The following is a 15735-nucleotide window of genomic DNA, read 5'->3' as shown; positions in this document are numbered from 1 at the left end:
CGAGTATGCTGTTCTATTGTCTGCTAGCAAATCAGATCATTTGTTCTCTTCAAGAAATTTGGAGAGAGAATGGGATCGGAACGTCTGAAAGCTTTTAGGAGCTATCCTCCAATTAACTATTCATCTTAATTTATTTTCCTGGTGTGACACTGGTGGTGATTCGTAAGAAAGTCCTCGTAGTTAAAAGTGAGTTTGGAGTAGCAGAAGATTGATTTGTACATTATCACTCATTCCCTATTGTGTTAACTTAAATATAAATATATTTTTAAACCAAATTAATTTGACTAAGTCTAGGAGAGAAATTTGGTGTTAATTATGAGTCATATTTAATTCACTTCAAACTGTTAATTTTTTAAAATATATTTCAGGAATAAGGCATCACTACACATACAAACTAAATACTTACCCATCCTCACTCATCTCCTCCTCCTCCTCCTCATCGTCATTAACATTAGTTTGTGTCTATAGAACAGAGTTTCCTCTTATGAGAACTCATGTTCAGGAGAGGACTGTATAAAATGTAGTCAGGAGAGCATTGTTTATAAAACAGTCCAGCTGGGTTTCAAAGTTACTGATGAAGTTTGTGTCTATAGAAGACAATTTCATGGCCAGGGGAGGATATTGTACATTATATAACGTCCAGTGGCTTTTAAATAATTTTTTTAATATGATGGTTCTGATGAAGTCATTCATTCTTTATAACTGAGGGTAATAAGGTGGTTTATGTATGGACATGCGTGCTTCATTTTGAGCTTTTACAGTCTCTTTCTCCCTGCCCTATCCCCATTCTAAAGAAGCTTGTCTTATTTCATAGAATCCCTTCAAAGGCCAGCAGACACAAAGGTGTGTACGCAAGGGCAAATTCCTACTATGTTAGTCATTGTACCAAGTCTTTTTTGATTGTTCAAGAACATGATGTAGATTGAAATGGGGAAATTGATTTTGAAACGCACACATGCACCAAAACACACCAGATGATTTCTTGGGTAGCAATAAATAAGCTGGTCATAAATATTTCAAAAACTAAAAGCATTGTATTTGGGACAAATCATTCACTAAACCCTAAACCTCAACAAAATCTTCTAATGAATAATGTGGAAAATTAGCAAATTGAGGAGACTAAACTGCTTGGAGTAACCCTGGATTGTAAACTGTCATGGTCAAAACATATTTATACAACAAACGTTAGCTAAGATGCTGAGTGGTCTGTCTGTAATAAAGCACTGCTCTGCTTTCTTCGCTATCAACAAAACAAGTCCTACAGGCCCTGGGTTTGTCACACCTGGGCTATTGTCCAGTCATATGGCCAAGTGCTACAAAGGGGGACATAGGCAAATTACAATTGGCCCAGAACAGAGCAGAATGTCTAGCCCTTACATACAGTTGAAGTCGGAAGTTTACATACACCTTAGCCAAATACATTTCAACTCAGTTTTCACAATTCCTGACATTTAATCCTAGTAAAAATTCCCTGTCTCAGGTCAGTTAGGATCACCTATTTATTTTAAGAATGTGAAATGTCAGAATAATAGTAGAGAGTGATTTTATTTCAGCTTATATTTCTTTCATCACATTACTAGTGGGTCAGAAGTTTACATACACTCCAATACCTTGACTTTGTTGTCCTTAAGCCATTTTGCCACAACTTTAGTATGCTTGGGGTCATTATCCATTTGGAAGACCCATTTGCGACCAAGCTTTAACTTCCTGACTGATGTCTTGAGATGTTGCTTCAATATATCCACATCATTTTCCTCCTCATGATGTCATCTATTTTGTGAAGTGCACCAGTCCCTCCTGCAGCAAAGCACCCCCACAACATGATGCTGCCACCCCCGTGCTTCACGGTTGGGATAGTGTTCTTCGACTTGCAAGCCTCTCCCTTTTCCCTCCAAACATAACCATGGTCATTATGGCCAAACAGTTCTATTTTTGTTTCATCAGACCAGAGGACATTTCTCCAAAAAGTACGAGCTTTGTCCCCATGTGCAGTTACAAACCGTAGTCTGGCTTTTTTATGGCGGTTTTGGAGCAGTGGCTTCTTCCTTGATAAGCGGCCTTTCTGGTTATGTCGATATTGGACTTGCTTTACTGTGGATATAGACACTTTTTTGTACCTGTTTCCTCCAGCATCTTCACAAGGTCCTTTGCTGTTGTTGTGGGATTGACTTGCACTTTTCGCACCAAAGTATGTTCATCTCTAGGAGACAGAACTCGTCTCCTTCCTGAGCGGTATGACGGCTGCGTGGTCCCATGGTGTTTATACTTGCATACTATTGTTTGTACAGATGAACATGGTACCTTCAGGCATTTGGAAATTGCTCCCAAGGATGAACCAGACTTGTGGTGTACAATTGTTTTTCTGAGATCTTGGCTGATTTCTTTTGATTTCCCCATGATGTCAAGTAAAGAGGCACTGAGTGCACACTTCAGGATGAAGGAGAGTCATGATGTCACTGCACTATGATCAGACTGAGGTGGCAGCATTTACTATGAGTATTTATCTCCTCTAAAACAGCATCCATCTCATACACTATAAACTTTTGAACGGTAGTGTACATTCAAACAAAGAATAATTGTGTTGTTGGACAAACGGAGCAAAAAAGATATATAAACAAAGTCTTCGGTAGATGAAACAACGATGAGTCATAATCACATATGGTCATTCTCGCTCATGCTCTTTCTCGCTCTTACTCTCTGTCTCTCTCTTTTTCTAGCCCAGTAAATTAAGTATTCTCTTTGTAACATTGAAGTATTCTCTTTTAAACATATCTGCTCTTTCCAAGTAGTGTTACATTGTTACAACAATTTTGTAAATGTGAAAAGAATGTGTTAGTATTTCATCAGATGAGTCAAAACTCATGTAGCTTTCAGTATGCAGTATGACGGTGAGGAAGCAAAGCTAGCCAACAGAAATACACACGCACACACAAATACTCTCGCTCTCTCTGCTTTGTTTGTGATAGGTGTGAATGTCATTTCATCAAGCCAAGTCACCCACCATCTCAGATTGTTCTGAAATCGTTTCTGTAGTTATAAACCAACAACATTTGCATTCCTGAAACATTATTTTGTTGGGTGGCTACTTTTGAAGAATCTAAAATCTAAAATGTATTTTGATTTGTTTAACACTTTTTTGGGGGTTAATACATGATTCCATATATGCTATTTCATAGTTTTGATTATTCTACAATGTAGAAAATAGTCAAAAATAAAGAAAAACTTTGAATGAGTAGGTGTTCTAAAACTTTTGACCGGTAGTGTATATGATCAGGACTATTTTCTTGGTAAGAGAACATTAAACCTTTAAAAAAATATTTGTTTAACCTGTTTTTAAAGTATTTTACTGCAAGATATTAATTGCCACAATTGTTTGTTCTTCAAATTATGTATTTTATTAAAACAGAAAAAAACAAGTAAATAGCACAAATTATCTTCAAAATAAATAAATAAAAAATTACATTTAAAATCAAACAAATTGTGTGATGGGCACTTTTTCAAATGGAAAAATGGGTCTCTAAAGTAAACAGAACACATGGTCAATTAAGTTCTGGGTCCATTCGTGTTAAGAGAAGAGATAGAATGACATCAGTTGAATTAGTGAAATAATTTCAACAAGCGTTTGCAACTCTCTTAGTGAATTTCAGTATGCCATTTATTTCAAAAGATACTTGTTTAACAACTGACCCACAGATTTCTTCTTAAAGAATCTTGTAAGAGTCTGCTGACTACCACAGACTTCAAGCTTCCTTTTAATATGAATTTTCTCAGCTATCTGCAATATGATTGAAGAATGAACAGGTGTTAAACATGGCCTTTGCTACACAGAAAGCAGCAGTTGACTTCTCCATTGTCAACACTTTAATTAAATCGTTAAAATGACCATATAAGTATCATTAGCTTTTGGGGCTAGTGAGGCTATCGAGATATTAGCCTACTGATTGTTCCTGCAGTGAGGAGGATTCATTATTTTTTTCCCACCATCCTCAATTCGTCGGGGCATGGACTTGTAGAGGTGTCGAAAGCGTCCCAGAGGAATGCTGGCCCATGTTGACTCCAATGCTTCCCACAGTCTGAGAAACAAGGTCCATGAAGTCAATAACTTGCTTGTAACAGATGACATTCATGTTCTGACTATCTCTGAAACTCACTTAGATAATACCTTTGATGATATAGTGGTAGCATGGTTATAACATCTACCGAAAAGACAGAAATGCCAACTGGGGCGGTGTTGAGGTCTATATTCAGAACCACATGCCTGTAAAGCTTAGAGATGATCTAATGTTTAATACTGTTGAAGTAATATGGCTACAGGTTCATCTTCCTCACCTAAAGCCCATTCTTGTGGGAAGCTGCTCTAGACCACTAAGTGCTAACATATGTGTGAAATGCTTGATAATGTATGTGATATCAACAGAGAAGTATATTTTCTGGGCAATTTTAAATATTGACTGGCTCTCATCAAGCTGCCCCCTGGTTCAGGTGGTCAGTCAACCTACCAGGGTAGTTACAAACAGCACAGGAATGGAATCATCAACATGTATTGATCACATCTTTACTAATGCTGCAGAAATTTGCTTTAAAGCAGTATCCACATCCATAGGATGTAGTGATCACAATATAATAGCCATATCTAGGAAAACCAAAGTTCCAAAGGATGGGCCTAATATAGTTTTATAAGAGGTCATACAAGACATTTTGTAGGGATTCATATGTTGATGATGTGAAGTATATTTGCTGGTTTGTGGTGTGTAATGAGGAGCAACCAGACGCTGCCCTTGACATATTTATGAAATTACTTATTCCAGTTACTAATAAGCACGCAACCATTAATAAAATGACTGTAAAAACTGTTAAATCCCCTTGGATTGATGAGGAATTAAAAAATTGTATGGTTGAGAGGGATGAGACAAAAGGTATGGCAAATAAGTCTGGCAGCCCAACTGTACTCTAAATTAAGAAATCATGTGACTAAGCTAAATAAAAATAAACTATACTATGAATCAAAGATGAATGATAGTAAAAAATCTTTGGAGCACCTTAAATTAAATTTTTGGGGAAAAACCAACTCGAATCCATCATTCATTGAATCAGATGGCTCATTTATCGCAAAACCCACTGATATTGCCAACTATTTTAATTACTTTTTCATTGGCATGATAAACAAACTTAGGGATGACATGCCAGCAACAAACGCTGACACTACACATCCAAGTATATCTGACCAAATTATGAAAGACAAGAATTGTACTTTTGAATTCTGTAAAGTCCGTGTGGAAGAGGTGAAAAAATGTATTGTTGTCTATCAATAATGACAAGCGACCAGGGTCTGACAATCTGGATGGAAAATTACTGAGGATAATAGCGAATGATATTGCCATATCTTCAATTTAAGCCTACTAGAATGTGTGTGCCCTCAGGCCTGAAGGGAAGCTAAGGTCATTCCACTACCCAAGAATAGTAAACCCCCCTTTACTGGTTTAAATAGCCGACCAATCAGCCTGTTACCAACCCTTAGTAAACTTCTGGGAAAAAATGTGTTTGACCAGATTGAACCTTTATTTAACTAGGCAAGTCAGTTAAGAACAATTCTTATTTACATCGTCGGCCTAACCCGGCCAAACTCGGACGACGCTGGGCCAATTGTGCGCCACAAAGAGGCACTTGGGAAAATTGCAGGTGGCTCAGAACAGGGCAGCATGGCTGGCCCTTAAAAGTACACGGAGAGCAAACATTAATGACATGCATGTCAATCTCTCATGGCTAAAAGTGGAAGAGAGATTGACTTCCTCATTACTTGTTTTTGTAAAAGGTGTTGACAAGCTGAATGTGCAGAGCTGTCTGTTTTTAAAATACTAGCACACAGCTCGGACACCCATGCATACCCCACAAGACATGCCACCAGAGGTCTCTTCACAGTCCCTACGTCCAGAACAGAACTACGTAGAGCCATGACTACATGAAACTCTATTCCACATCAGGGAACTGATGCAAGCACTAGAATCAAATTAAAAAAGCAGGTAAAAATACACCTTACAGAACAGCGGGGACTGTGAAGTAACACAAACATAGGCAAAGACATGCATACACACATGATAACATACGCACTATACATACACGTACACATGGATTTTGCATTGTAGATTTGTGGTAGTGGAGTATGGGCCAGAGGGCACACCCTTGGTGTGTTGTGAATTCTGTAATGAATGTATTATATAAAAAAAGTATTGTTTAACTGCCTTAATTTTGTCAGACCCCAGGAAGAGTAGCTGCTCCCTTGGTTCTTAAACACTCAAACCGGTGCGCCTGGCACGTACTACCATACCCCGTTAAAGGTATTAAATATTTTGTCTTGCCCATTCACCTTCTGAATGGCACACATACGCAATCCATGTCTCAATTGTCTCAAGGCAACAAAAAAAACTTTTTTAGCCTGTCTCCTCCCCTTCATCTACACTGATTGAAGTGGATTTAACAAGTGACATCAATAAGGAACTATTATTTTCACCATGAGCTAAATGTATTAGTTTCCTACCAAAGTTGCAAAGAAAATGTTGTGAAACATTGTAACAAACACAAGAGACCAGCAAAATGGATAAAAGGGGGTGGTGGCAGTAGCAGGAAGAGCGGCATCTAGTGGGCAACATATGGTACGTTCACACTAATTTACGGTAAATAATGCAAGTGACTTCAATGGTAGATTTTTCTGAACAGGAAAAAAACATCACCAGATTCACAGAGAATACATTACAAAGGGTGAAGAATCAATACTCCAAGCAGCAGCTCCTTACTACTTGTTAAACAGAGATAACTGATACTGTATACTAGTTGTTGAGGGTGGAATCTGCGTGGATGGGTCTTTGGGTGGCTATTGATAATTCTGTTGAATTCCCCATGTCTTACTCATTCAGCTTAGCTTAATTTCTCAGATATCAAATTATATTTCAACAAGGTAATGTTTCAGGAATGCTAATCTTAAATGTTTCTAACAACAGAAACAATTTCTTTATTGTGCCTTTTGAGGTAGAATGACTCAGGCCTGTAATGCAATGGATGTAATACAGTCCGGTATTAGTGTTGACCTGGTTTACCTTCTGTCTTCTAACTCAATCTAACCATACCCTGCTCTGAGCTCACCTATGTCTGCCTGTCTACTGTTCCCTACAGTAACTCAATCTATCCCTGCTGTGCTCTGTGCTCCACTATGTCTGTCTATCAGCCTCCATAGGGAGAATGACTATTGATCCTCTGGAATAGTCTCTCTCTCTCTGTGGAGGATGTCAGACCTTGCTGTGCCTGCAGTGTAAAGAACTCTGTGGTGGTTGGAATCTAGTCTGTTTGCAAAGCCCCTCTGAAGCACACAACAGAGATCGGAGCTAGGCAGTGGCTGATGGCACTAGGTAGTTCACTAGTGCATTTTTATATAGCGCCTTCGACAAAGCCTCAAAGCACTTCACATTAGGCCTATATGGGGATAACATTTTGTGCCAGAACACTTACCACACATGGTGGCTGAGATGAATGATATTGGTACGCAATGAAACTGGAAACAGTTGACAGCCCCCATATATCACCTTGGCAGAAGTGCTGGCTCAGCTGGAATGGATCGGGAGTAGTAATACATGATCTATTTTTGATGATGTACTGTACCTTACCATTCTCTGGTTGATGATGTACTGTACCTTACCATTCTCTGGTTGATGATGTACTGTACCTTACCATTCTCTGGTTGATGATGTACTGTACCTTACCATTCTCTGGTTGATGATGTACTGTACCTTACCATTCTCTGGTTTGATGATGTACCTTACCATTCTCTGTACCTTACCATTCTCTGGTTGATGATGTACTGTACCTTACCATTCTCTGGTTGATGATGTACTGTACCTTACCATTCTCTGGTTGATGATGTACTGTACCTTACCATTCTCTGGTTGATGATGTACTGTATCTTACCATTCTCTGGTTGATGATGTACTGTACCTTACCATTCTCTGGTTGATGATGTACTGTACCTTACCATTCTCTGGTTGATGATGTACTGTACCTTACCATTCTCTGGTTGATGAAGTACTGTACCTTACCATTCTCTGGTTGATGATGTACTGTACCTTACCATTCTCTGGTTGATGATGTACTGTACCTTACCATTCTCTGGTTGATGATGTACTGTACCTTACCATTCTCTGGTTGATGATGTACTGTACCTTACCATTCTCTGGTTGATGATGTACTGTACCTTACCATTCTCTGGTTGATGATGTACCTTACCATTCTCTGGTTGATGATGTACTGTACCTTACCATTCTCTGGTTGATGATGTACTGTACCTTACCATTCTCTGGTTGATGATGTACTGTACCTTACCATTCTCTGGTTGATGATGTACTGTACCTTACCATTCTCTGGTTGATGATGTACCTTACCATTCTCTGGTTGATGATGTACCTTACCATTCTCTGGTTGATGATGTACTGTACCTTACCATTCTCTGGTTGATGATGTACTGTACCTTACCATTCTCTGGTTGATGATGTACTGTACCTTACCATTCTCTGGTTGATGATGTACTGTACCTTACCATTCTCTGGTTGATGATGTACTGTACCTTACCATTCTCTGGTTGATGATGTACTGTACCTTACCATTCTCTGGTTGATGATGTACTGTACCTTACCATTCTCTGGTTGATGATGTACTGTTACCATTCTCTGGTTGATGATGTACTGTACCTTACCATTCTCTGGTTGATGATATACTGTACCTTACCATTCTCTGGTTGATGATGTACCTTACCATTCTCTGTACCTTACCATTCTCTGGTTGATGATGTACCTTACCATTCTCTGGTTGATGATGTACTGTACCTTACCATTCTCTGGTTGATGATGTACTGTACCTTACCATTCTCTGGTTGATGATGTACTGTACCTTACCATTCTCTGGTTGATGATGTACTGTACCTTACCATTCTCTGGTTGATGATGTACTGTACCTTACCATTCTCTGGTTGATGATGTACTGTACCTTACCATTCTCTGGTTGATGATGTACTGTACCTTACCATTCTCTGGTTGATGATGTACTGTACCTTACCATTCTCTGGTTGATGATGTACTGTACCTTACCATTCTCTGGTTGATGATGTACTGTACCTTACCATTCTCTGGTTGATGATGTACTGTACCTTACCATTCTCTGGTTGATGATGTACTGTACCTTACCATTCTCTGGTTGATGATGTACTGTACCTTACCATTCTCTGGTTGATGATGTACTGTACCTTACCATTCTCTGGTTGATGATGTACTGTACCTTACCATTCTCTGGTTGATGATGTACTGTACCTTACCATTCTCTGGTTGATGATGTACTGTACCTTACCATTCTCTGGTTGATGATGTACTGTACCTTACCATTCTCTGGTTGATGATGTACTGTACCTTACCATTCTCTGGTTGATGATGTACTGTACCTTACCATTCTCTGGTTGATGATGTACTGTACCTTACCATTCTCTGGTTGATGATGTACTGTACCTTACCATTCTCTGGTTGATGATGTACTGTACCTTACCATTCTCTGGTTGATGATGTACTGTACCTTACCATTCTCTGGTTGATGATGTACTGTACCATTCTCCATTCTCTGGTTGATGATGTACTGTACCTTACCATTCTCTGGTTGATGATGTACTGTACCTTACCATTCTCTGGTTGATGATGTACTGTACCTTACCATTCTCTGGTTGATGATGTACTGTACCTTACCATTCTCTGGTTGATGATGTACTGTACCTTACCATTCTCTGGTTGATGATGTACTGTACCTTACCATTCTCTGGTTGATGATGTACTGTACCTTACCATTCTCTGGTTGATGATGTACTGTACCTTACCATTCTCTGGTTGATGATATACTGTACCTTACCATTCTCTGGTTGATGATGTACTGTACCTTACCATTCTCTGGTTGATGATGTACTGTACCTTACCATTCTCTGGTTGATGATGTACTGTACCTTACCATTCTCTGGTTGATGATGTACTGTACCTTACCATTCTCTGGTTGATGATGTACTGGTTGATGACCTTACCATTCTCTGGTTGATGATGTACTGTACCTTACCATTCTCTGGTTGATGATGTACTGTACCTTACCATTCTCTGGTTGATGATGTACTGTATTCCTTGACCATTCATTCTCTGGTTGATGATGTACTGTACCATTCCTTACCATTCTCTGGTTGATGATGTACTGTACCTTACCATTCTCTGGTTGATGATGTACTGTACCTTACCATTCTCTGGTTGATGATGTACTGTACCTTACCATTCTCTGGTTGATGATGTACTGTACCTTACCATTCTCTGGTTGATGATGTACTGTACCTTACCATTCTCTGGTTGATGATGTACTGTACCTTGACCATTCTCTGGTTGATGATGTACTGTACCTTACCATTCTCTGGTTGATGATGTACTGTACCTTACCATTCTCTGGTTGATGATGTACTGTACCTTACCATTCTCTGGTTGATGATATACTGTACCTTACCATTCTCTGGTTGATGATGTACTGTACCTTACCATTCACTGGTTGTTGATGTACTGTACCTTACCATTCTCTGGTTGATGATGTCATTACGGCCATTGTGGTCCTTCAAGGGCTCAGGCTTCCTGTTTTGTCGCCCTGAAGTAGAAGTTCCCGCTTTACACAGAAGGCCTTTTCATTCGTCATGGATGTGTAGATTTATACAGCAGTTGTGTTTTGAAAGATAATTTCATGGGTGGATGCTTAATTTATGTATCATGTAGGTGTACATTTGATTTAACATACCTTTTATCCAGGTTGGCTCATTAAAATACATTTGAAATAGATGTAATACATTTTTCACAACAGATCTGGAGACTTGATAAACAGCATAGCACTGTCTTTGAATTTAAAACCATAAGGGAAAGATTTATTCAAGACCTTGCTTATGGCTGCAATGAAATCACTGTTGACTTGAACTACCAGAGCTAGAACTTTATACAGGGTCCATTCTTACAGGCCTCTACGGAGAAACATTCCTATTATAATGAAGGTAGGCGAATAATTACAATTTTGCAGATTAACACTGGAGTGATAAATGATCAGATGGTCATGTACAGGTAGAGATATTGGTGTGCAAAAGAGCAGAAAAGTAAATAAATATAAACAGTATGGGGATGAGGTACAGTGCCTTGCGAAAGTATTCGGCCCCCTTGAACTTTGCGACCTTTTGCCACATTTCAGGCTTCAAACATAAAGATATAAAACTGTATTTTTTTGTGAAGAATAAACAACAAGTGGGACACAATCCTGAAGTGGAACGACATTTATTGGATATTTCAAACTTTTTTAACAAATCAAAAACTGAAAAATTGGGCGTGCAAAATTATTCAGCCCCCTTAAGTTAATACTTTGTAGCGCCACCTTTTGCTGCGATTACAGCTGTAAGTCGCTTGGGGTATGTCTCTATCAGTTTTGCACATTGAGAGACTGAAGTTTTTCCCCATTCCTCCTTGCAAAACAGCTCGAGCTCAGTGAGGTTGGATGGAGAGCATTTGTGAACAGCAGTTTTCAGTTCTTTCCACAGATTCTCGATTGGATTCAGGTCTGGACTTTGACTTGGCCATTCTAACACCTGGATATGTTTATTTTTGAACCATTCCATTGTAGATTTTGCTTTATGTTTTGGATCATTGTCTTGTTGGAAGACAAATCTCCGTCCCAGTCTCAGGTCTTTTGCAGACTCCATCAGGTTTTCTTCCAGAATGGTCCTGTATTTGGCTCCATCCATCTTCCCATCAATTTTAACCATCTTCCCTGTCCCTGCTGAAGAAAAGCAGGCCCAAACCATGATGCTGCCACCACCATGTTTGACAGTGGGGATGGTGTGTTCAGGGTGATGTGCTGTGTTGCTTTTACGCCAAACATAACGTTTTGCATTGTTGCCAAAAAGTTCAATTTTGGTTTCATCTGACCAGAGCACCTTCTTCCACATGTTTGGTGTGTCTCCCAGGTGGCTTGTGGCAAACTTTAAACAACACTTTTTATGGATATCTTTAAGAAATGGCTTTCTTCTTGCCACTCTTCCATAAAGGCCAGATTTGTGCAATATACGACTGATTGTTGTCCTATGGACAGAGTCTCCCACCTCAGCTGTAGATCTCTGCAGTTCATCCAGAGTGATCATGGGCCTCTTGGCTGCATCTCTGATCAGTCTTCTCCTTGTATGAGCTGAAAGTTTAGAGGGACGGCCAGGTCTTGGTAGATTTGCAGTGGTCTGATACTCCTTCCATTTCAATATTATCGCTTGCACAGTGCTCCTTGGGATGTTTAAAGCATGGGAAATATTTTTGTATCCAAATCCGGCTTTAAACTTCTTCACAACAGTATCTCGGACCTGCCTGGTGTGTTCCTTGTTCTTCATGATGCTCTCTGCGCTTTTAACGGACCTCTGAGACTATCACAGTGCAGGTGCATTTATACGGAGACTTGATTACACACAGGTAGATTGTATTTATCATCATTAGTCATTTAGGTCAACATTGGATCATTCAGAGATCCTCACTGAACTTCTGGAGAGAGTTTGCTGCACTGAAAGTAAAGGGGCTGAATAATAATTTTGCACGCCCAATTTTTCAGTTTTTGATTTGGTAAAAAAGTTTGAAATATCCAATAAATGTCGTTCCACTTCATGATTGTGTCCCACTTGTTGTTGATTCTTCACAAAAAAATACAGTTTTATATCTTTATGTTTGAAGCCTGAAATGTGGCAAAAGGTCAAAAAGTTCAAGGGGGCCGAATACTTTCGCAAGGCACTGTAGGTCAAATTGGGTGGGCTATTTACCGATAGACTATGTGCAGCTGCAGCGATCGGTTAGCTGCTCAGATAGCAGATGTTTGAAGTTGGTGAGGGAGATAAAAGTCTCCAACTTCAGCGATTTTTTGCAATTCGTTCCAGTCACAGGCAGCAGAGAACTGGAACGAATGGCGGCCAAATGAGGTGTTGGCTTTAGGGATGATCAGTGAGATACACCTGCTGGAGCGCGTGCTACGGGTGGGTGTTGCCATCGTGACCAGTGAACTGAGATAAGGTGTTTACCTAGCATGGACTTGTAGATGGCCTGGAGCCAGTGGGTCTGGCGACGAATATGTAGCGAGGGCCAGCCGACTAGAGCATACAGGTCGCAGTGGTGGGTGGTATAAGGTGCTTTAGTAACAAAACGGATGGCACTGTGATAAACTGCATCCAGTTTGCTGAGTAGAGTATTGGAAGCTATTTTGTAGATGACATCGCCGAAGTCGAGGATCGGTAGGATAGTCAGTTTTACTAGGGTACGTTTGGCGGCGTGAGTGAAGGAGGCTTTGTTGCGGAATAGAAAGCCGACTCTAGATTAGATTTTAGATTGGAGATGTTTGATATGAGTCTGGAAGGAGAGTTTACAGTTTAGCCAGACACCTAGGTACTTATAGATGTCCACATATTCTAGGTCGGAACCATCCAGGGTGGTGATGCTAGTCGGGCGTGCGGGTGCAGGCAGCGAACGGTTGAAAAGCATGCATTTGGTTTTACTAGCGTTTAAGAGCAGTTGGAGGCCACAGAAGGAGTGTTGTATGGCATTGAAGCTCGTTTGGAGGTTAGAAAGCACAGTGTCCAAGGACGGGTCGGAAGTATACAGAATGGTGTTGTGTAGCTAAATCATGTAGCTAAATCCTTGCGCTTTTAGCTCCGACAGTGCAGTAATATCTAACAATTCCACAATTCTAACAACATCTAACAATTCCCAATACACACAAATCTAGTAAAGGAATGGAATTAAGAATATAAAAATATATGGACGATGGGTAAATTATGAGATGAGATGGGTAAATTATTAAAGGTTCTAGTGTTCTATTTATTAAAGTGGCCAGTGATTTTAAGTCTATGTATATAGACAGCAGCCATTATGTGCTAGTGGTGGCTATTTAACAGTCTGATGGCCTTGAGATTGAAGCTATTTTTCCGTCTCTCTGTCTCAGCTTTGATTCACCTGTGCTGACCTCGCCTTCTGGATGATAGCGGGGTGAACAGGCAGTGGCTCGGGTGGTTGATGTCCTTGATGATCCTTTTGGCCTTCCTGTGACATCGGGTGCTGTAGGTGTCCTGGAGGGCAGGTAGTTTGTTGGGCAGACCGGTGATGCGTTGGGCAGACCGCACTACGAGTCTTGTGGTTGCGGGTGGTGCATTGGCCGTATCAAGATTTGTTACAGCCCGACAGGATGCTCTCGATTGTGCATCTGTAAAAGTTTGTGAGGATTTTAGGTTTTGTGCCTTCTTCACCACACTGTCTTTCTGAGTTGACCATTGCAGTTTGTCAGTGATGTGTACGCCGAAGAACGTGAAGCTTTCCACCTTCTCCACTACAGTCCCGTCGATGTGGATAGGGGGGTGCTCCCTCTGCTGTTTCCTGAAGTCCACGATCATCTACTTTGTTTTGTTGACGTTGAGTGAGAGGTTGTTTTCTTGGTACCACATTCCCAGAGCTCTCACCTCCTCCCTGTAGGCTGTCTCATCATTGTTGGTAATCAAGCCTACTACTGTTGTGTCATCTGCAAACTTGATGATTGAGTTAGAGGCGTGCTTGGCCATGCAGTCATGGGTGAACAGGGAGTACAGGAGGGGACTGAGCACGCACCCTTGTGGGGCCCCAGTGTTGAGGTTCAGCGGGGTGGAGGTGTGGTTTCCTACCTTCACCACCTGGGGTGAAATGACGTCTGTGCCAAGTGGGAATGGTGTATGAATCATTAGACTCAAGCAGTGTGTGTGAGTGTGCGTGCTGACAGCAATCAGAGCCCACTCTCACTCTTTTTTGTGTGTTTCAGCACGTTATTGTAAAACAGAACAAGCCTCCAGTCATAATGACCTCTGTTGCTGGCACCATGGCAACAAGGTCACTTTCTGACCGATCAGACCTTTTCAGGAAGTTATTGATTGGCCAGATGGTTACCGAAAGAGTGATGGGCCAGACATATACAGTAACATTGATTGTCCAGAAAACAAATGTAACCCACATGGAGTTTAAATATTTAGTACAATCTCTATTTTAGGCCCCACCTACAGGCCTAGAGATGAGTTTAGAACCAGGCTTACTTCTGTAAAGGCTTCAGTCCTCTGCTTGTTCAGTTGGCTATATTGTTGAAGTACTAGCAACAGTATATTGATTAAGGCCTGTTCTTTTGCAGATAATTCAAATTGTATGAGTACATTATCTTTCTAGCAGATTCTGTTCAACTATAAATTATCTAGTGATAAGCAAGCGATATGAGAAGTAGGGCTAGGTTCAACACGTGTGTGTGTGTGTGTGTGTGTGTGTGTGTGTGTGTGTGTGTGTGTGTGTGTGTGTATATGTCTCATCATACTGCTGGGGTCTACAGCGGTCCAAACAGAGGTGAAACAAAATGGCAGTACTGCCTACAAACACATGACCTTGTGTGTGTGTGTGTGTGTGTGTGTGTTAGTGCAGTAGGATGGTGAAGGCTGGGTCAGTGTCCATGTAGCACTAGTGTGTAGGGGAAACAGTGGTTTGTGCAGACATTTCTCTGGACTCACTGTCTCACACTGGAGATAAGCTCATAAGCAATTGCATGTTGGATGTCTCCCTTTCACTGTCTACCTTTTTCTTTCTCTCTATCCCTCTCCACCCTCCTTCACTCTGCCCCATCTCT

The 15735-nt window shown here is 40.5% G+C and overlaps 1 protein-coding gene across 5 annotated transcripts in view; it reads left to right on the top strand.

Annotated features, from left to right (window-relative positions):
- Positions 1-15735, top strand: part of LOC115113092 (E3 ubiquitin-protein ligase MARCHF8-like) — a 136211-nt gene that overhangs the window by 22514 nt on the left and 97962 nt on the right. The window lies entirely within an intron of this gene.

The sequence above is a fragment of the Oncorhynchus nerka genome, linkage group LG28 (assembly GCF_034236695.1).
Source record: "Oncorhynchus nerka isolate Pitt River linkage group LG28, Oner_Uvic_2.0, whole genome shotgun sequence".
Classification (NCBI taxonomy): Eukaryota; Metazoa; Chordata; class Actinopteri; order Salmoniformes; family Salmonidae; genus Oncorhynchus; species Oncorhynchus nerka.
The sequence above is the reverse complement of the archived record's forward strand: the minus strand, read 5'-3'. Positions and strand labels throughout refer to the sequence as shown.